Raw genomic sequence first — 24,432 nt, 5'->3', positions numbered from 1 at the left:
AATCATGTTAAAAAAATTATGTGCATGTATTTTAGATTATACAAAAATTTTAAAAGAATAAAACATCATTAAAATCTATTCAGATATTTATATATTCATGAGATATTTATATATTAAGATACGAGTATATAACGAAATAGTTATTTATATTACAAATATATAAACAAGTATATTGCAATAAGATCACTAATAAAAACTGTAATTATGCAAAATAAAATTCCATTAGCGAATTAATTATTTCATTAATTCTGATTTAATTAAATTATATTTAGTAACTGCAATATACCATATATAACATATTATATGTTTTCTATATATATCAAATGAAATAAAAATATCTTTATGTCAAGTCTATTGTCAGTTTGGAGTGCTGCTGAGCTAAGAATCCTTAGAGGCCAGCTGAGGCCAACAACATTAGTGTAGTCTGTTTTTCGGACTACGTACTTAACGTAATTGTATGGATATTTATCCGTACAATTCTATTTAGAAATTCATTTCATCCACTAAATATTTTTTATAAGATGTATTTCGTTCGTTGAAGGTCAGTAGTTTGAGGCAGTGAAAGTGTCTTCTGGAATGGCAACTTAAGGATTGTGATGCTATGCGTGTATATAAGGACAGTTATCATTTACCATCAGGAGAAATGTGAGCTCGTTTACCAGTCTAATTACACACAACAGCAAAAAACAAATTAAAGACCTCCCATCTTGCACTGGTGCACCACGTGTAGCGTTGCAGGCAGGTGCAACATACCAATATGATTGAGTAAAATAGTAGCCAGAAGTGGAGATGTCCGTGTCCCATTGCTAGTAAAGTATCAAGTTTGGTCGATTTTGACCCTAATGACAATAAGTATCTCAGTTTATTGAAAGGCAAGTGATTGAAGAGAAACTTCATAATAAATCTGACTGTTGTCTGTCTCGCTTTCACGCAAAAACTTACACCGATTTAAATGAATTTTGGTACACACATAGTCACGACCTTGAGTCCTTACTCACCTAGGCTACTATTTAATTTTTTTTTTCGGACTACTCTAATACTGTTGGCCGCAGCTGGCCTTTACAGTTTCACCGATCTATAGGGGCCGAGTGCTGATAGCATTCCAAACCCGCTGAGGGACTTATGGAGCGGCTGAAGGCCAACTTCCGCCTGACGGATACGACTTTAGTCTGAGGGCACCACTAGGGGTTCGAACCTTGGCTCAGGCTGTCGTAATATCGATCTCAGTTTGAATTGGACGGGGGATCATAGGGTAGAGTAGTCTGAATAAAAAAAAAATTGTTTTTGAAACTTGTGTACAAAATTACTGAAGAACGATGACATTTGCAATTATAAACTGTGTTGCGAATTTCCACCTCCACCTCCGAGTTTATATATAACTAGCTACTCGCCCTGGCTTCGCACGGGTGTACATTATACAAACCTTCCTCTTGAATCACTCTATCTATTAAAAAAAACACTTCAAGATCCGTGGCGTAGTTTTAAAGGTTTAAGCATACATAGGCACAGACGACGACAGCAACTTTGTTTTATACTATGTAATGATGATTCGAATCTGTTTATAGAAAAATCCAATCATATCGGGCGGAATGGGATTGTTAGTAATATAATAATAATAATCTATAATAATCTCAGGACACACAGCGCCATCTAGACCCAAGTTAAGCTAGCTAAAGCTTGTGTTATGGGTACTAGACAACTGATACAAATACATAGATTTTTTTTTCGTAAATACATACATATTATGCCTAGAAAACACCCAGACCGACACAAACAATTATACTCATGAATACAAATGTTTGTGCCGTGCGAGGAATCGAACCCGCGACCATCGGACGTAAAGCGTGTACTAAACCACCAGACCATCGAGGTCATCAAATATGGACTAATAATCCCATTTCTAACATTTATATTTGTTGTAAAAATATATAGTAAAACTATTTATGACTGGAAAAATGTTTTTAATGGTAAGATGGTAGACAGTGAAGTGACATAATATAATTTTGTTCTTTATCATTTTGATTAGAGAATACAAGAAAACTTTAAATATATCAAAAGAGTTTCTCAACAATATTCCATATCAGGTTGAGCTCCACAGCGAAGCTGAAATGTCAGTGCGGTCAACAGAAGTAGAATAGTTTCAAAAATCCGACAACTACCGACCTACTGAGCTACTCATCAATGTCAACAGAACTTATGAACAAACACTGGCACGCTAGCACCAAAGTGCCAAATACGTGGTACATAACATTAGAAAGTAACCCCTGTTGAGAGAAACGCATAGTTGCAAGATGACCATATAAACTTTATAACGCAGTGCTACTTCATCTATTCCCTCTAATATTATAAACAAATTAAAATTCACAATAAATTTATTCATGTAGGTCTATAACAAACTCTCGTGATATGTCAAATCTACCGTTTTTTCGGAATTATTTCGATATGAGATCTCAGCTCGTATTCTTTTCAAATAATTGTTGTACATGTTTACAATAATACAGATTCATTTTTAAATTCAAATAGAGTGACCAACATGTTATTGCAAAAGTAAATAGTACTAAATAGTCTAATCCATGTTCGTAGCACCCGTTCACGAGTATGACGGATAAGCCAGCCTTCATTGTAATCAATCAAATCACTAACATAACAGTGTTATTTGTTACCTATTTACGCTTAAACGGCTGAACGAATCCTAATGAAAATTGGCAAGAAGATAGATTGTACATTTTACTTTTAAAAAAATGAACATAACTGCTGGTAACACTATGATACTCATGATAGGTCTTTTTCTTTAATTGATGATTGAATTTTCCATTCGTTTGCGCTAACAGTATACCCTGACGGGACACCAGTGGAAGATGATGAAATAAGCATAAGATCAGGTTAGTAACGCCGTTCGGGGCAAATTCACCGGGTGTTTATCACAATGGTTTTCAGGGGGATCTGCGTGAAGGTCAACCTGACTTGGTAGCATTAAGGATACTAGTTCCTTTCCTCCCAGAGTACTTTATTCTTGTAATGTAGCTTACATTATGAGCGAGATGCGATGTAGATGAAGAAGTGAGAGCGAGAGGCGCGATGTGATGTAGAATGTATTCTTGGGTATATGTCTACATATGGAGTTCCCTTACTTCTCTATATCTGTAGGTTTTTTTATGGGTGATAATGGAATGGTGCACCCGCCTTGCTAACGGTTTATGCTGTCGGGGCACCAGTGGAAAATGATAAGATCAGCACGAAGTCAGGTCAGTTAACCCATCGTGACATATTCACAAAGAATTTATCAGGATGGTTTCCCGGAACCGCGTGGAAGTCAACCTGACATTGCTAGCAATAAGATCATCAGTCCACATTACTAACAATCTTTCCCCGCTATGTCTGTAGGTTGTGAATTACAATTATGCTATTACGCTATTGAGTTATCATTATTTCGTAAGTAAATAGTAGAGTATAAAGTTTAATTGGTCAGCCTAGTTATACACTAAAACATAGCCACGAAAACCCACTAATGCGTGTCCACGCGCTAGTGGCCGGATTTTTTAATTGCCTGTACCGGAATTATGAATAAATGTTACAAATATAAAACGTATAAATGTTACAAATAGTTTATATTTGTAACATTTATATATAATTCCGATATTAGTATAAAATGCAAAATGTGTAATCAAGTGATGGTTTATTATTATTAATTTACTAGTTGACTTGGCTAACGTTGCTTTGCCTTATAATAATAATAAAGTTTATAAACACTAAATATTCATACTAATAGAACAGTGCAGAGGAGCTTCCTCCCGCGTACACTTAGAGTGTGGAATGAACTTCCTTCCGAAGTTTTCCCACGAGACTACAACAAGGGGTTTTTCAAGAAGATACCCTTCATGAAAAACCCCTAGTTGTTAGGTACCCCATTAAAGGTTTTTTAAGGGTCGGCAACGTGCACGTGTTACCCCCTGGTGTTTCAGGCGTTCATAGTCTATTGTAACCATTTACCATCAGATGGGCCGTATACTTAATTGCCACCATAGTGGTATAAAAATACTAAAAAAACGAACCACCTCCAAAAAGCTTCAATACTGAATACCTGTCGCAAGAAAAAATCGAACTTCCGCCATAATAACATCTTCATATAACAAAACCTCTCCCACACTTGCCTAAGGCCCGTGTTGTAAGTATCACCTTCTTTTAAACAATATAAAAGAAATTAATAAAATGAAAATAATAATATAAATTTTTATTTGTAAAAGATTTTGGGTACATTACATTTATGATGTTATTGAAAACTTGGCATTTACAAAATCTGTTTACATCAAGCATACAAATGTTAAAGTGAATTAATCTTGAAGTATTAAATTATCTATTATGCATTGTTTATATAATTATTACATAATATATATAATAACTCAAAATAATGTAATATATAACTCAAAGGTGACTGACATAGTGATCAAACTCAACGCACAGCCAAAACCACTGGACGGATCGGACTGAAATTTGGCATGCAGGTAGATGTTATGACGTAAGCATCCGCTAAGAAAGGATTTTGATTAATTCTACCCCCAAGGGGATAAAATAGGGGATGAAAGTTTGTATGAAATTTTGTCAATTTTAAACCGATCGGGCTGAGACTTTGCATGCATAAATCTACTATGACGTAGGCATCCCCTAAGAAAAGATTTTGATAAATTCCACCCCTAAGGGGATAAATTAACGCGAGCGAAGCCGCGGGCAAAAGCTAGTTATTGTATATGTCAATTTGTATGTATGTAAATCTAAATGGCAGTCACCAGGTATCATTTGTCATTTTAGGTTTCCATAAACTCCTTAATTGAGTAGAAACACTTGAAAGACTAACCATTCATGCAGTTTTCTTCTAAATATAAATTATTTCTAGCAGATAAAATTTCTAGATAGGGCCACTCATATCACTTAGGGGTATAAAATGTATAGCGAGCATTTACAATTTCGTGTCACATATTTGTCCGTGATGGAATATTTATTTCGAGTGGTGGCAGTAATACGTCCTTCCGAAATCATGAAGCGTAAAGGCCTGCAGTGATACGCTGCACAGTGACACTCTGGGGTACCAGCTGACTAGAGACCCTTTCAGTTTATAGCCCAATATTAATTTTTAAGTTTATTTATATTTTCCAAACTATGCTGGATATATTTTTTTTATTAAATATAATAGAATGGTATACCCATCTGCAAGATCGCTGGAGGGCATTGCGACGCTTGGAGATCTTTGGGAGGCCTATGTCCAGCACGTCAGCGCGGTTTACGCTTGCGGGGCACCAGTGGAAGATGATAATATGAACTTAACGTCAGATCAGTTAGCCCATCGTAACAAATGTACCAGAAACTTATTACGATGGCTTCCAGGGGAAAATGCAGGTCAATCTGACATGGGGCATTGTTATCAATGGGGTCATTAGTCCACATCACTACCAAATCACTTCCCTCTATTATTATTATAATAGATGCTCACAATTGACATTGAATAAATAATTACCTAGAAACCTGTTTGTATTAATTTGTAATAAAAACTACGACTCATTGTTTGTATTGTATATAAATAAATATATATTATTTGTTGTATATCTATTGTTATTAGAGTCAACAACATTATAACCTATTGTCTACAATTTATTTGTGTCATTATTTGCAATGATGCTACACACATGTAGCTAAAATTAAACTCATAATATAAACTTTTTAATTTAATTCTAGTTGGACCAAGCCAATTGGTTGACTATAGATAGATTAGAAGAATAAAATAGAATGCTAGGGTATATTCTATTTAAGATAGATACCTCCATGTACATTTAGATAAATTCTTTATTACAGACATATCATAATTAAGGTACACAAAAAGTAAATATACTAAAAGGAGACATGGAGGTAGCTTTATGTGTTGTAACGACGAATAGGCAATTAACTCAACATAAAGCTGCAGATAAAACTGCACAGCTGATATTCTGTCGGTTATACTTCTATTACTATACTTATATATACATATACTGTGCCCGCGATTTCATCCGGGTGGAATTTTTTCTTCATTTGGTCAAGATTAGCGATCTTAACCATATGTAGATAAAAATACTCAATAATCTAACCCAAAAAGCCAAAATGACGAATTTCAATACAAACTTATATCACTTGTTTTATTTTAACCCCTTATTTTTATAATCTTTGAATGTCATATTTAATCAACAGTCTAAAAAATAAGTTGCAAGCAATAAGTTCTAGCTTCAAAAATGACGATACATTCATATACCCGTTCATCGCCCCTTTCAACCTCCTACAACCCTACATTGCTAGCAATGGGGTTATCAATCCACATTACCAACAATCCCATTTCCCCCGTCAGTCACCTTTGAGTTATATATATTTAGATTCATAAAAAAATGTTTTTATGTCAATTGTAGTACCCATAAGACAAACTCTATTTATCTTGGGATTAGACGGCGCTGTGTGAATTGTCCAGAAATATTATTATTATTATAAAATCACTACGTCCAAAAAGAGCATGAATGAAAAATGTTACAAAAACAAAACAAATAATAATATTTCTTTTAAGAGCTCCTCTCTCTAATATGACGCAGGCGAAGTTCCGCGGTAAAACTAGTTTTCAAATATGTTTGAACAGTTTAAATGTGAGAATATAGTAATATTCGTTAGTACAAATAATACAGTAAATGCTGACAGTTGATGGATGTTAATATTCAGTTATGAATTTTTATATTACAATTGCAATTTTTGTTTAACATTTCAGTTGATATCTCAACATATTCGCACTTCCTGATAGATAGTGTCATAATAGTTATGACTACATATAGTAAATTAGCATTATCATCAGATATCAGTTTTGAGATTTATTTATTTTCTATGTATTTACAACAGATTATAATTACCTCGTCATTTTGTCGTAATAATATTATATACGCGAAACTTTGTAAGTATAGATGTATTTGTGTAAAACAGTAACAAATATCCATTACATACATACATCTATACTACAAATATCCATCCATCTGAATGGATTTTGATAAAACTACGATTACAATTTACATTAACAATACAATTTAACTTTGTGTAATGTCTAGTACCCATAACACAAGCTTTAGCTAGCTTAACTTGGGTCTTTGTGTGAATTGTCCTGAGATTATTATTATTATTATTAATTTAACTGTAAATATTAACATAAATTTAAATTTTAATCTGATATATATTTATTACATAATAAAAGATTATTAAAAGAAAATACTTTTATGTTCTTCAAAATTTCACATTTTTACAAGTCGGCTATTAGTATGTATATATATATTTATATTTTTCAATATTGTAACTGAGTTTTAAAAAAAAATCAGTTGAGTTTCTTAGTTCTATTGAATCTGTATACTGAACTGTACGGCAGCGAGAAATATTTGACGTTCATAAGCGGCTAAAATGTCCTACATGAATAAATATTTTTTGATTTGATTGAAATGACGAACAAGCTGAATAAGAACAACAAAGGATAAACCAAAACAATACACTTATACAATATTTCCAGGCTATAGACGGTGTTCTCTATAGAAACTATTAAACCGCTTCAATTTTTTTACTGTTTATGTCTATGGGTCTCGCGATCGACCCCAATTTCTTTTATGGTGGACTTTCGAGACTTGCGACCGATACAGCTAACGCAGCCAGGGCTGCCAACCGCGACCAAGCCACTCCGCCAATAGCGCTTGTAGGGACACCGTCTGGTTTTTTAATAGGTAAAAATCCCTCACAATGTATGGATGGATGTTTATTACTATCACAGATAACTACTGTCTTTCACACAAAAACTACTGAACGGATTTTGATGAAACTTTACAATAATATAGCTTTTTATATATCAAAATAACAAAGGCGGTAATTTAAAAAGATATTATTTAAATTTTAAAATTATTAAAATATAATGATAAATGTATGTGAGTGCAATACAGACGATGATGCGCGGGTCAGCAGATTTATTTTTCACTATTTATTTTATGTATTGGTACTATTTTATATATTTTTTTTAATTTACCAAGACCTATAATTTTATAACTCAATAAACAGTTTTTTTAAATGGCTATTCTTGCTGACACCCCTGAGCACGACTCGCGGCGCCATTAAATTCCATTGTGTATGTCTGGTCCATGAAATTGAATGGCGTCCACAAAGCAAATAAACAATACGTTTCAACGCATACACTTCTCTTATCTATACATATAAATAAAATTGGAGTGTCTGTTTGTAATATTGAAATAACCGTTTTTCACTACATGCATATGTATACAAAAACGGTACATACACCACAATATCATTTTTTACAATTTTTGTCTGTCTGTTTGTTCCGGCTAATCTCTGAAATGGCTGGACCGATTTTGATGGGCTTTTTCTTGGTAGATGTAATAAGGAGTAACTTAGACTACTTTTATTTTAGAAAAATTATTTCATTTTAGAAAAATAAAGTTAAATTCCACGCGGACGAATCGCGGGATCAGCTAGTTTTTTATAATAATACACGCTTTAAAATTACAATGTAGTTTTCTTTAGTATTTGTTCTATCTCTATTCATAGTCCTTGCGCCTCCTCCCTCCTTCTCCTCCCCACACCTAAGCGTTATAGCTATACTTTTAAAAAAAATTTTACATTCAGCTCTACTCGACTTACTCTATTATTACAGTAAGGTACTTTTTATTGTTAATCTTATAATTCACTAGCTATCCCGGCAAACGTTGGTTTGCCATATAAATTAAAATCGCTATTAAAAAATAGGGATTGATTCTAAAAGGCTGAAAATTAAAAAAATATGTCGAAAAAATAAAAAATAAATATTTAGGGGTAGATATCCCTTACTACTTAGGGGTATGAAAAATAGTAGCCGATTCTCAGATCTACTGAATATGCATATAAAATTTCATCGAATCGATGAAGCCGAAGGTGTATAACTAACGTTGTGAATTTTATATATAAGATTATAATTACAATGTAATGCACATATTATCAAAAAATTATGCTATCTTGGTTTGTACATACCATGTAATTACATTGTGGATATTGAATAGCGTAGAACGAGGGCAATATTTCAAAATTGTAAACACGGTGGATAATTTAAATTAAATTAAATAACAGACTATCGAAATAATAAAAATTGCTTTTTCGTTATGTCATTTATTTGTGGCCGGCGTAATATATTCATCATCCATCCATTCCTCTTCCATTCATCCCTGCTCGCAGTTATATCGTTATTTACTCTGTTTCTTACTATATTATTTTTCATACAGTCCATCGATCTCTTTTTCGGCTTTCCTCTGACCTTAAAGCCACACACACATTTATATGTAACACCTTACTTAAAATATAAAAATATACTACACTGTGCCACAATGCCTCTGTGGTCATACGCTTGATAATTCCAAAATCATACCGTATATTATCGTACTAAAAATGAACGATATTTCATACTAGCTGAAATTTTACTTTATTTTCTAAAATAAAAATAGCCTCAGTTACTCCTTATTACATCAGCTACCTGCCAAAAATAGTCCTGTCAAAATCGGTCCAGCATTTTCAGAGATTAGTCGCAACAAACAGACAGACAGACAAACATTGTAAAAATTGTTATTTTGGTGTATGAACCGTATTTGTATTCATATGCATGTAGTAAAAAACGGTTATTTCAATATTACAAATAGACACTTCAGTTTTATTTATATGTATAGAATATGACGGTAATTAGGTATATTGAGTGTAGTGATAAGAAACTGACTGATAATGACTATGGAATGGTACTAAACGGATGTTATTTATGTCAGTTTGTCCAACGACTTAAAACTTGTTTTCAAACGACATTTAGTGCCAGTTATCTGGTCTATATCTTAGTTTCTATTTTAAAATATTACTAGTATAATTAACGATTTCAGTTCTCTAGTGGTTTGGCACGCGGTCTTTCCGGTGCGAGTTCGATACTCGGACGATACAAATGTTTGGATTAATGATTATGATTGTATATCTATATTAATGTTATAAATATGAAAGACTGTGTGAAATGTGTATATGGTTCTTACCGTTTAACGACTAAACAGTTGAATGGATTTTTATTAAATTTATTATATAGGAAGGGTGTATATTAAGCATGTACATCTATCATTATCTATAGATAAATGATTATCAGGCTATCATTTATCTAAAAAGATAGATGAAGTTACGGGTAAAGGCTAGTTTTCGATATTTTATTATACTACGATGATGGCAAACAAGCATACGACCTATCTGATGGTAAACGGTAACAGTAACCTACGCGGTAATGGTAGGACGCCTGAAATACCAGGGGTATCACGGTGCGTTGCCGACCCAGACCCTATATATTTACAAGAAAACAGATGAATTCTTTATTAATCAATTACATACACAAAATATAATTAATATACGATATATTAGAAATAACTATACAAATAGAAGAAACAGAGGTAAGAGCATTTTTATGGGCCGTAATGGTGGAAAAATAACATCAATACTATCAAACAAATAAAACGTCAATACATAGATTTTACAATTTTTTCTCAATGTCAGTCATTGGCAGAAATTCACCGATATTTTCAAGAAGCTTTAAAAGTAAATAAATCGAGAACATTCTTAAAAGAACATTCTACGAGGTATATTTAAGTTAATTACATCATCACCTGCTTCTTCCTTATCCCATTTATTTGTAGTCGGCGTAATATGTTTTTGTTTTTCTCTTCCATTCATCCCTGTTCGCAGTCATCTCGTTATTTACTTCCTTTCTTACCATATCATCTTTCACACTGTCCAACCATCTCTTTTTCGGCCTTCCTCTGCCCTTAAAATCATCCATATTCATATGTAACACCTTCCTTAAAATATGATTCTCATTTTTACGCATTACATGTCCATACCATGATAAAAGATTACTTTATATTTGTATAAATTTATATTCAAGTTGATTACAGTTTATTTTAATATCCTGTAGTTTAAATAGAAATATAAATAATAGTTATTCAAATAATCTTATTATTTATAAGCACTATAAATAATCATATTTTCTTGATTCGAAACGCAAACTCATAACAAGAAAAATGTATTACACTTTTGAATAAATGTTGTTACGAGCGATATTATTAAGTATTTTGTATGAATACAAACTGCCAAATAGTAATAGTAATAGTAATAAATGAATAAATGAAGACTTACTTTAGTAACCAAATAAATCAGTCATATTTACCAGAGCAACAATGTAAGTTTTTATAATAATTATAACATAAAACACATACTAACCTAATTTATTAGTCTCTGATTCCAATGTTCCGCTTTATACTTCCATCAAAACACAAAACAACACACAAAACATATTTCATTGTCCATAGTTAGTAACTTTTACGCACTCTCATAAATAAAATAAAATTTATAAAATAACTGAACAAAATTATTCGATAAAAATTACTTAGTAGGTAGTATGTTTTATTTATCAAGAACAAAATAGTTTAATGATAGTATGTTTTATTTAGTTTATTTACTAATAATACTAAGTAACGGTCGGTACCGAGTACAAAAACAGTAAAGGAGGGCTGCGCGTGCGCCGCTCGTCCGATTTATATAATTGTGAACTTAAAACTGCACGGTCGACGACATTGTGGTGTGTATTACAAGATATAGAAGTACAGCGGTTATAGATTTCTCATCGTTGTTATAATTATTGAATGTTTACTAAACGCTCGATTTAGTACTAGTAAAACTTTATTGTTTGCAAACAGATTGAAATAAATCAAACGCTATTTTTAAGTGAAGCTTAACATAATAAATTTGTGAAAATTCCGCGCAAATCAGTAAAGACCCGTTTCTGAGATAAGCGCGCACTGTTGACCAGAGGAATAGAGAAAAATGTGAAAATAATTGTTTTGGATTCCATTACATTCATAAAGTCCTGTGAATAATATAATAGTTTTCCTCAAATATTCAATTCTATGTACGGACATCTATTAGTTATAGTTTTATTATATGTATAGATTAAAATATTATATTAAAGGTATATTTAAACCTTTGAATATACCTGTTTTTTTACAAATCACACAGCGCCATCTACTCACAAGCAAAACAGAGCTTGGGTTATGGGTACTAGAGAACTGATATAAGTAAGTAAATAAGTAAGTCATTTATTTGCATTACAGACAGATATAAGTAAACAATTAAGCATTTAAGCACAGTAATCATATGCAGCTCTGTAATACGCCTTTTTACAGTAGGCATGCCAATTTTTATTACTAAAGCCTAAAAATTACATATGTTATAACAATTATATTCTAATTTAATATTTAACGATTATTATATAATGTTTTTACAATTATTATTCTTATCATTACATTACATTTTTATTCATAGTATTTATAATTTATATAATCATCTATAGAGTAGAAACAGTGCACTAATAGCCATTTAGAATTATATATATATTTTAATCTTTACTGTATGTGTATTAATACAAAACACCCAGATCAATATAAAAAAAACATTCTTATGCATACAAATGTTTGTATCGTGCGAGGAATCGAAACTGCGATTATCGGAAGTAAGGCGGTGTGCTAACTACTTGTACAATCATGTCTACCTATAATCTAATCAAATCATATTTTTACTTTATTTGCACATACAGATATGATATGTGTTAGTTTCAATACATAAAGAACACTCAGTTGACTATTTGTTACTTACATTTCAAATTTAAAACCATAGCGAGTCACGTGATGTTGGTGGCGTCACGATTATGCTGCTACCAATAGTAATAGAGATAAAGAGGCCGGGAACAAGGAGGGAGCGGGATGCTCTCTCTATGTTCGAGGCGACCTAGATGACCAGACGTGAATGTACAGCGACGCAATTTATGTGGAGTGTAATTTGAAAAAGGAATAAAATAAAAGTACTACTGCTTCGAAGTATTTCTGAAACTTCCCAATATATGATACATACACTTGTAATTTGAGTTGTCTTATCGTTTGGAGTTATTATTACCAGATAGCTATAAATTAAATATTATGTAATATATGTATTTTCAATTATTACAATAAATCAAAACGTAATAGATGAGTATCGTGGTTATCTCTTGACGTAAATTAAGGTTTTTAGAGTAAGTACTATCAGTTGATATCAGTTGAGTTTCGTTAGATAATTTTGTTCAGTATTATTTAGCTTAGTAAATGGATTGAGAGACTTTTTATGAAGTCATATCAGTCAATGTTTGTGGACTATAACGGTATTTAACTTTAGTTATTACTTCTAATATTTGATGGCTAACATTATTATTTTGTTGTATAATTTTCTCAGTTCTTACTTCTTTTGGTACACTTTACATTCGCATGTATTACATTATTGCCTATTATAAGTATCTATTAAAATAGTTTGTACGGAAATTCATCATTATTTAAGCTAGAACGATGAAATTTTGCTCTGTCTTTTTGTCATTAGCCTGAATAATTAAAAATGCTATCCATGGTCACTGTTCCACGCGGGTGTATATTATTTATATATATTTACATATACTAGCTGTGCCCGCGATTTCTCCCGCGTTAAATTTCAGTATAAAATATAGCCTGTGTGTTATTCTGATACATAAGCTATATTACTGTAAAGTTTCATCAATATCCGTTCAGTAGTTTTTGCGTGAAAGAGGAACAAATATCCATACTAACAAACATTCGCTTTTATAATGTTATTAAGAAAGATTACAATATCTAATATTTAAATTCTTCTTATATATACATATTAATGTTATAAATAATTTAAATAATAAACAAAACCGCTATCGCTTATGAAATGGTACGGCTATAAAGATCCGTCTACGGAGGCGTGTGAATGTCCACGGATGCTTACGAAGACGCTTTTGAAGAGTGCGGCGCAACTGGTTTCCTGGCTTGGACGCAAGCTCCGCGGGAGAGCTTTGAGCTTTTACTTTTAATATACTTTTTGGGTACTCGACCTCGCTTTCGATTAATTATCTATAAAATACTAATAATAATCTAATATAGTCTCTCTAATATAATCTCTTAGGTACGTTGGGGGAAGATATTAATTACAAATGTAACATTACAGGCTGACCTCCACGCGGTTGCTACTGGTAACAAAAATTCAATTCAAATATCTTTATTAATGTAGGTCTATACATACTCGATATCTCAAATCTACCGTCAGTTCGGAATAATTTCGAGATGAAAAAAAGTGATATGAAATTCAGCTCGTATTCTTTTCAAATAAAAGTTGTACATGCTTACAATAATACAGATTCACTTTTAAATTCAAATTTGGGAAAATAGAGTAACCAACAGCGTATGCTATTGCAAAAGGAAATAGTCTAATCAGTGTTCGTAACCCAAACTGAACCATCGTTATAAATTCCTACTGTTTTTATCACTTGGCCTAACTGATCTGATCTCATGCTCATCCTATCATCCTCCACTGGTGCCTCGCTAGCATATACCGTAAAAACATAATAGAATAGAGTACCATTCAACTTTTAGTCCTTTACATATAGATACGTTATGGATGTTATTCAGGATGGGTTTACCAGAGTTTCCTAATGGAAAACTTTATAGTTGGTTACTACAATTGCTACAATATTAAGTCTGCTTCCACAGCATATACATGTCTTTCCAGCATATCTTAATATATTATAAACGCAAAAGTTTGTAAGTATGGATGTTTGTTACTCTTTCACGCAAAAACTACGGAACAGATTTTGATGAAACTGTTTTATTTTACATGCAAATCTCCGGTATTCAAGTACTTACTTTCTTTTAACAATTTTATGATGAGGTTGATTTACAGGTTAATTAACACACTTACACATACATACACACATTGTATAGTTTATAACTACTATAAATTCATGTGTACAGGCAATGGCCTAAGAAAGTGGTGAGCATTTTCTTTCCGATGGCAGTTAGCTTGTTTTTTTATACTACGATGGTGGCAAATAAGCAAATGGCCCACCTGATGGTAAAAGGTTACCGTAGCTAAAACACCAGGTGTGTCTACCGATTACTTTGCGACATGTTTATTAATAAACCTTGTCAAAAAATTTTACACTAATTCTAATTTAATTAGGATAAAATGTTGTAATTATTTCAAAATCAAATACTGTATATGTATATATATATACACTAACCATCTTTTGCAATTAGTTTCTTTTTGAATAAATAAATATATTTTGCATTTATTAATTACCGAAGTAGACTAATTTATGAAATCAAAAATGCATATTGAATTCAGATACATATACTGATTATATATAAAAATTATATGTATTCATGTATTCAAATAGCGGCATAAACGAGTCCACATTATTCGTACCTTTATAAATTTGGATAAATATCCTAATCATTACAAAGTATCAAACAAAGTCGCTGTCGCTCTCTGTCCCTATGTATGCTTAAATCTTTAAAACTACGCAACGGATTTTGAAGCGAGTTTTTCAATAGATAGAATGATTCTAGAGGAAGGATTATACATATAATACATGTACACCCGGACGAAGCCTGGGCGAGTAGCTAGTCTACTATGAAAGTCATATGGTAGATATTTAAAGTTCCTTTTCTCATCTCGCCGAGGATCAATACATCCCCGCCACAGTCCCGTGATACACGGGACAGATGCAACAGATGCAAGTCATCAACATGCAAGTGGAACCTCCGGGTACCACGAACGTTGGGGAACGATGATGCCTTTTCAGTGTCCTGAGCTCTCTCGATCTTCCCCTCATCTTGTAGTTGAAAAAGATACATTACATTTTTATAATCTTAATACTATATTTTTTGTATCAAACTTTATACAAGTACAACTCTTACGTATCTTACTGCCTAAACGTGTTAATCATTACATAGTATAAAACAAAGTCGCTATCAATGTCTGTCCGTCCCTATGTATACATAAATCTTTAAAACTATGCAACGGATTTTGAAGCGCTTTTTTTTAATATAGTGATTTAAGAGGCAGGTTTATAATATGTATGTATATCTAGTATATGTATAAATAATTAGCTGACCCGCCAACATAGTTTTGCCATATAAATTAAAATCGTTATTATAAAATAAGGTTTGGTGATAGAAGAGTGAAAGTTTAGGGTTGTTCGTATTTTTAATGGCACATACAATTCGAAAAAATAAAAATAAATGTTAGGGGTGGACAGCCCTTATCACTTAGGGATATTAAAAATAGATAGTAACCAATTTAGACCTACTGAACGTGCATATAAAATTTCATAAAAATCAGTCAAGCCGTTTCGGAGGAGTATGGTAACTAACATAATATCTTAAATATTCACGAGAATTTTATATATAAGAAGATAAGGCTAAACATGCAACCTCAATCTAAAAAAGGAGTATAAACTGGAAAGCAACTTTTACCAATTAAACCCAAATAGATATTAAAGTATAGTATTTTTTAATACTAACGATTGAAATTCTAATGATGTACAAAATTAGTAAGTTTCACCTACTTTAATAATAAATGTGAAAGTTTATGAAGATTTTTATTAATGCAATAAAACATTAGTTTATCTGTAGTGTCTATATTATAGTTTATGAACTATAGAGTTTGTAGAGCACTTGCTCTTCTTGTCTATGCTTGTGTTCTGTAACTTATGCTTGCTGATACCTATAAAATTGTAAAACTGTATTTCTCCTCTCAATTTCATGAATGAAAACAGAGTTTTCGTAAACGAGTACTATCAGCGAGTACGTTAACTCTTACCAGCTTAAACCGCTATATACCATATATTAGAAAACTATATTGAAAACATTTTTATCTTAATTTAAGGAGAAAAGTTGCAGGATACGAATAGCAATTGTACACATGTTATTGACCCTAACAACGAATGTTATATTTGATAGAGCGAATTTGAAATGATCGATCCTCGGAAGTCACTCTGTTGATTAAACTTGGGAATTCGTAGCGTGCCATCTTATCAATGAACTGTCAAATAAAATTCATGTTGAACAAACAAAGTATTATTATTATTAAATCCTGCATATAAAACAGTCAAAGTGGGTAGCTATGTACTCAAAGGTACATTTAAACAAATTAATTGATTTGAATGCTAATTATTTAAAAAAATGTATATATTTCTAGTATTAATAAATTTAATAGAATAGAATAGAAAATCATTTATTCAAATAAACTTAATTTAAGCACTTTTGAAAAGTCATAACAATTTTTTTTTATCTACCGCTCGTTCGGAAAGCTTTCTCATCACAAGAAGAACGAGCAAGAAATTTGTGTGTTGCTCTTTTAAATAATTGTTGTAAGTTTACATTTACAAGTCGAAACGTGTGAATACAAACTACCAACCAACACTATTTTTTCGGGTCAAATATAAATATGCAATAAGATTAAATCAGTCGTAGTGATAAGAGCAGACCAGTCCCTACAAGCAGCACTTGTTCACGAGTATGACGGATATAATAAATAGAAATATGTACTTGACAAAGAACATATTTTTATTTATTATTCTTATACAGTTAAATGGTCTATTTTATGTGGAGTACAAAAGTACAACATATGAAAACACCGAAATTTTAATACACAAATCATCGCAGAGTAACATTATGCTTATATAATTTTAGCAGGCGCTTATAAAAGGATTTATCAACATGTTTCAAAATAAAACAAATTTTAATTTCGATTGTTTATTATGTGTATGATTGTGTTGATTATTAGGTGTTATTTTTTTTTAAACAAAAGAAAATAATCTACAGTTTGAGATACTGGCACCTAATGTTAAACCTAATTTATTTTTTTGTATTACAATTACGATGATGTTATTTTTTACAATTTTCACAAAATCTTCTAGTCATAAACTATACACGAAACAATTGTAAAGTAAGGGAAACGATCTTATTAGTATTATAAATGATATAAAAACTACTGAAGTGATTTTGATGAAACTTTATAGAAATATAGTATAGCCTATACATCAGAAAAGGCTATAAAATTCATGCGGGCACAGCTATGTAGTTTAAAATAATTAACCTTCCAACTGTAGCTACAATGTTAGAAAATTACAGCACTTAATATATTAATGCTAATTGCTATATCTTCTAAGAAATACTTACACATATATTACATTGTACTTACATAACTCTTATGATGTGAATATATCTCAATGTATACCACGTGCGCTGTAGCATGGTTTGGGTGACAGTTTCAGTAACGTTTCGTTTCACTCTGGAAAGTTGCCGCGATTTATAAATTATGACTTAACTAGCTACACACCCCGGCTTCGCCCGAGTGTACATATATTATACATTCCTTCCTCTTTAATCACTCTATCTATTAAAAAAAAACGCTTCAAAATCCGTTACGTAGTTTTAAAGATTTAAGTATATGTGGAGACAGATAGCGACAGCGACTTTGTTTTATACTATGTATTGATATTTCAGCTGTACCACATTCGTAATATATTAAGGGGGTATTCTGATCTAGAAAATTGAAAAATCGTTTTTTTGCTTCTTTTCAAAGCTCAGACTTTCAAAATAGTAGAGCACATTTTTGAAAGTCTAAAAGGATTTTTTAAAATTCGAATTATTTTGGGAGATACGGTGGATTTTGTGCCGCGACACCTAAGCCGGCCGAGCGGAGTGATCACACAATGAACGGCTGATGTGTTCTAGAAATTATTTTGTATCCGACTTGAGTTCATTATGTACCGATTTTGAGAAAGAAGAATGTCCAATCTATGGATATGGGATCGCCGATTAATCCAAAGTGAGTATTATCTGAGTTATTCTACTGGAAATCTTTCTCATACTTCAAACGTGTTTTTCTCAAAACTCCTTTTGTTGAGGTGGTTCACACGATATCTCTATCTCTATCTAAGTTCTATCTGACCGATTCCTTAAAATATTGTGTGAATTTTTTTAAAAGAGATAGCGACATCTCTCCATGTAATTTTTGTTTGTTTGTTCGATTTAGATCACTACATGGTTGGAATCATGTCAACCAGGGAGTACCGTTTGACTGGCAACCCCCACTTCACCGGCCAGTCACTGGATGAATTTTTGACTTTTTTTTTATACTTTAAAAATCAATAAATATTGTAAAAAAAAATGGATAGTAAAAATGTTTTGAATTTTTTTTATCCTAATTTGAAAAATACCCAAAAAGTAGGGCTCTAGAATACTCTAAATCATAATAACTGTAGTAACTTAAATTTAACCCACCCAAAATGTTCTCGTCTACAAATACAGGCAACTGTCACACGCACCATGCTACAGCGCATATATTATAGTTAATAAGATGTAAACCAATTATCTGGCGTAGTAACCCTTTTAAGGCAGCGACCGGGTTAAGGCCTCCGTCCTCATCTACTCGTATGCCACTACAAAATTAATATTATTACGAACAACCGAGCTTAATATACCTGTTACATACTGAGTGTTATTTAATCTGTCTACGAAGTACAGTCAGCCTCGGATTAATTCTTTTTGGAGACAAAAGCTTAAAAATATATACATACTAGCTTTTATCCGCGTTTCGCTCGCATAACTTCAGTTGTAAAGTAGCAAAATGTTAATACTTTGTTTTTCATAAAAAAAAAATTAAATAAAAAGTATGCTACGTTCATTCTAATATCTCCAAGAACATGTGTACAAAATTTCATAATGATCGGTTCAGTAGTTTTTGTGTGAAAGCGTAACAAACATCCCTATTTTCACATTTATAATATATACTAATAATAACATACAAAATGCATTCTGCGTAATTTTGGAAGCCTTGAAATGTTGAAATGACGAAATTGAAATGGCGCTGTTACATTCTAAACTAAAACATATCATACATTCTAAAAACTAGAATAATTATGTACGATGGTCGTACTATGTCTTCATCATGTTAACTACCCGTTAATATTCAGTTATTAATGTTTTTACTAATATAAAAAACGAACGTTTGTGAGTATATATGTATAGAAAGATTTCACGCAAATACTACTGAACGGATATTGATGAAACTATATAAGAATATAGATCATATATTGGAATAAAACAAGTACAAATTTGATGTGGGTGAAACCGGGGGCACAGCTAGTATATATATACATATGTACCTATTCAATAAGTTCTCTATATACTTACTTTCTTTGAATGATGAAAATGTTACCTATCTAATATAAATATTCTATACTTATATTGTAAACAGAGAGAGATAGAGATAGATAGATATACATATAAGAGACGGCGAGTGTATTATATTGAGGAGAGTAAACACCGGAAACGCTGTACCAGATTAGAGAAATTCTGTCAATGTTTGAAATGTTCATTTTTCAATTGCATAGTACAACCTGCTTATGGTATCCTAGTAGAATAATTTATAAGTATTTTTAAAGTGGTTAACTAATACATAGATAAGTAATATATAATCCATACTTATATTATACATTTTAAAATGAATTCACGAACTAAACGAAATGGGTCAATGGATCTTATTGTATGACGTAAAGATAGTTTGTAATTTGATTTATACAAATAAATAAAATTAAAGTGTCTTTTTGAAATTTTAAATTAATATCTTTTCACAAAAGAGTGACGCATCAGCACATACAACAAAAACATAATTTTGTCTGTCTGTTTGTTGGAACGATTTATACAAGCCCATCACTGGCAGATAGCTAATATTGAGTAACTATGTCGAATTATATTTTAGAAATTTTATATATTTATTTTAATAAGAAAGGATAAATTCCGGACGAAGCTTTTATTTATTTTGAGATAAATTCCGCGCGGATTGGCGCGCAGCTGGTCTTTTATAAAAAAAAGCCATTGAAGTCACAAGCGACAGTTGTTGCCAATATATAATAGCCGTGTATTATCCGATGGTATAATTACGTCTGACTCTGACCTCTTTGTCGTAAAAAAGGTCAATGCACATCAACTGACCTTTGGATAACACAAAGAAATGCAATTACATATTTCTCTCATACAAGGGGCTGCCAGGTATTAAATATATTTTTTTAAATAAAAATACAGCGTCGAGATACACAGTTGAGTAACATAATAATAATCTCAGAACAATTACCACAGCGCCATCTAGACCCAAGTTAAGCTAGTTAAAGCTTGTGTTATGGGTACTAGATAACTGATACTAATACATACATATTATACATAGAAAACACCCAGACCTATATAAACAATCATACTCATGAACACAAAGTTTGTGCTGTGGGAGGAATCGAAACCGCGACTGTTGGACGAACAACGGTGTATTACCACTAGATCACCGAGGTCGACAAATACCATACCATCTCTATTTAGGTTTACTAGTGGTCACACAGTGGTCCAAAGTGGTCATCGACCAAAATAATTTAATATTCAGTAAGAATATACACAAATCTTATATATAAAATTCTCGTGTCACAGTTTTCGTTCCCATACTCCTCCGAAACGTCTTGACCGATTCTCATGAAATTTTGTGAGCGTATTGAGTAGGTCTGAGAATCGGCCAACATCTATTTTTCATCCCCCTAAATGTTAGGGGTAGTCCACCCCTATTTTTTTTTTATTTTAAGGCAAAACAACGTTTGCCGGGACAGCTAGTAATATATATTTTTTACTAGCTGTGCCCGCGTAACCCGCGTGAAATTTATAGTCTATATGTTAATCTGACGTATAAGCTACATTACTGTAAAGTGTCATAAAACTCCGTTCAGTAGTTTTTGTGTGAAAGAGTAACAAACATCCATCCATACTCACAAACTTTCGCATTTATAATATTAGTAAAATGGTGCACCTACCTGGGCTAACGGTTTACGCTGGCGGGCACCAGTGGAGGATGATAAGTTGAACATAAGGTCAGTTGGGTCAACGTGACAACTTTACCAGGAATTTATCAAGATGGTTTCCAGGGGGAATCGCGTGGAGGTCAATCTAACATGGTACTTTGCTAGTCTACCTAGGTAGACTTTGAAAAAAAAAAACACCATTCTGCCTGCTATGTTGGTAAGAAGGTAAAACATAACAGTGAAAGTACTAAGGAAGCATAACATTTTAGAAAGTCTTAGATGTGAAACTTTAACCTTCTGCTGACCATGATTTGTCGAGATGATTGATTGAGATGATAAGAAATAAACGTGATGATGTTCTAGACTATTGTTTTAATTCATTAATGATGCTTTGTTATTCGTTACAATTTGTTATAATGTCATGATGACGAATTAAATTACTAATTTGTTTCATATACATATATATAATAATATATATACATATATAAGAAAGTCAATAAATATCCATAAATTTTACAAAAGCTTCGAAATATCCTTCAATGAAATAATGTTAGCAATATTGATGATTTGAATAGGCTGTGGTAGTACTTCAGGCGGGCCGTAAGAATACCGTCCAAATTGTATTTACAGTTTAATCTGAGGATTTTTCAATTTGACATTAATTTAATAAAAAAATATTGGTAAATTTGGTACCAGTGGAGTATGTTAGAATGAGGATGAAGTCAGGTCAGATAGGTCATCGTGGCGAATTTATAAGGAATTAACAAAGATGGTTCCCAAGTGGACCGCGTGGAGGTCGACCTAACATATAAGAGTACATTGTATGCAAAGAGACTGCTAGTTCCCATTACTGTCAACCTCTTCTGGCATTTAACATCAGCCGAAGCATAATTTATTATCTATATATTTTTTTTTTATTTATTTTATTAGTAATTACCAATATTATGCATGAATAATATTAGTCCAATCTGAGGTCAGAATCGAGAAATTAAAACTGAACAGAGGTCGATAAATGATCACAAATTATGCCAATTAATTCGACCTCGTAATACCATGGCTAAATACCAAACGAATGAACAGTGTAAAGAATTTAGCTATGCTAAACGTAATATATGTATACGTAGTGTAATATATTATATTAATTATGTAACTTCAAGACTAAGATATGTAGTATATTGTGTGGATCTCAACGAGGTCGGAAGAGAGACCGATGGTAAAACTATTAAAACATCAAAACGTTTCGAATGAATTCGTAATTGTATTATTATTATAACTAGCTGACCCCGTAAACGTTGCTTTGCCATATACATTAAAATCAATATTAAAAGATAGGGGTTGACGGTAGAAGATGAATATTTAGTTATATTTTAAAAAAATAAAAAAATTATGTTCAAAAAATAAAAAGTAATGTTAGGAGTGGACAACCCTTATCACTTCGGTATGAAAAATAGATAGTAGCCGATTCTCAGACCTACTGAATGTTTCGGAGGTGTATGGTAACTAAAATTGTGACACGAGAATTTTATGTATGTATATAGTATTTTTTTTGTGTTTAAATTATATGTATCAGTATGTAAAAAAACCCGCATCTGTTTTTTTTTTTTATGAGACACGATAGGTGCACCTCACTTTTATATATAAGATGTTATTATTTATTTCTTGTATATAGAAAACACCTAAAATAATATAAACTATCATACTCTTGATAGAAAATTTATGTATTAGTAACAAATTATGCTATTATGTATTGACAACAAAATTGTTCCACTTTTATTGTAAAAATTACGTGAAATGACTGACAGTCAGTCAATCAGTCTACGCTGGTAAATTAAGATAAAATGTATGAGTCAAACCACAGAGTTCAATGTTGGCTACCAGGCGAACAGAAACGGTGAGCTAGTTACTAATCGTAGGTCCGAGTCAAGGTTGGAGGCGTGGGCCTCGAGACAGACGCCGTTACCATGTTGCACAATTGTGGGCGATCGGTTTTGATGAGGTGTGCTTCTGTTACGAACATATCTAATGGGTCGAACTATATAAATAAATATAAAATATTAGTGGTAATGAATAATTCATATTATATGGATATAATCATTTTTGTTCCTTACTATAAATATAAACGTTCTGTTTTCATAAATAAATTAAGAATTTCTATTTACCGCCAAAACCGTTCTTACTTCTGAATACTTGTAATTATTCGTATTCCTAACTCAAATTTGAAATTCTAGCGTATTTTCATCTTATTTTGGAGTATGAAAATTTAGTCAGTCTACATTAGGTAATAAATTTATCTGTGGCCATAAAAAAAATTACGCTTACATCTTATGCCAAACTATATTGGAAGACTTTTACAAAAATAAGTTACAATCCAATTAAAGTGTCTCTAATTAGTGAAAGCCCCTTTGTAAGATACAAAGCAATTTTAAAAATGTATTCCGATTTTTTTACCTTCTATTTAAATAACTTAACTGTACATATTTTCATAAATATCAAACACGATAGTTATATATGAGGGGTCACAATATTCCAAAACACAACAACTGGCTTATATCAGGATCCGTAACTCATATAATGTATTATTTGTTATTGCAGGAGTCAGATAACCTTTCACAGAAGATACTGCATCTATGTATATTAGC

General features: G+C 31.9%; 1 protein-coding gene across 1 annotated transcript in view; it reads right to left on the bottom strand.

The window, feature by feature from the left end:
* Nucleotides 1-11,610, bottom strand: part of LOC131855040 (clavesin-1-like) — a 33,243-nt gene extending 21,633 nt beyond the window's left edge. The window contains exon 1 of the mRNA XM_059206251.1: nt 11,311-11,610. The gene's annotated coding sequence lies outside the window, so the exon portion shown is untranslated. The remainder of the gene's footprint in view (nt 1-11,310) is intronic.
* Nucleotides 11,611-24,432: the final 12,822 nt, after the last annotated feature.

This window comes from Achroia grisella, unplaced genomic scaffold, assembly GCF_030625045.1.
Source record: "Achroia grisella isolate CSIRO2021 unplaced genomic scaffold, CSIRO_AGI_Agris_v1 utg1295, whole genome shotgun sequence".
Classification (NCBI taxonomy): Eukaryota; Metazoa; Arthropoda; class Insecta; order Lepidoptera; family Pyralidae; genus Achroia; species Achroia grisella.
This window is presented reverse-complemented; position numbering and strand designations above follow the sequence as displayed.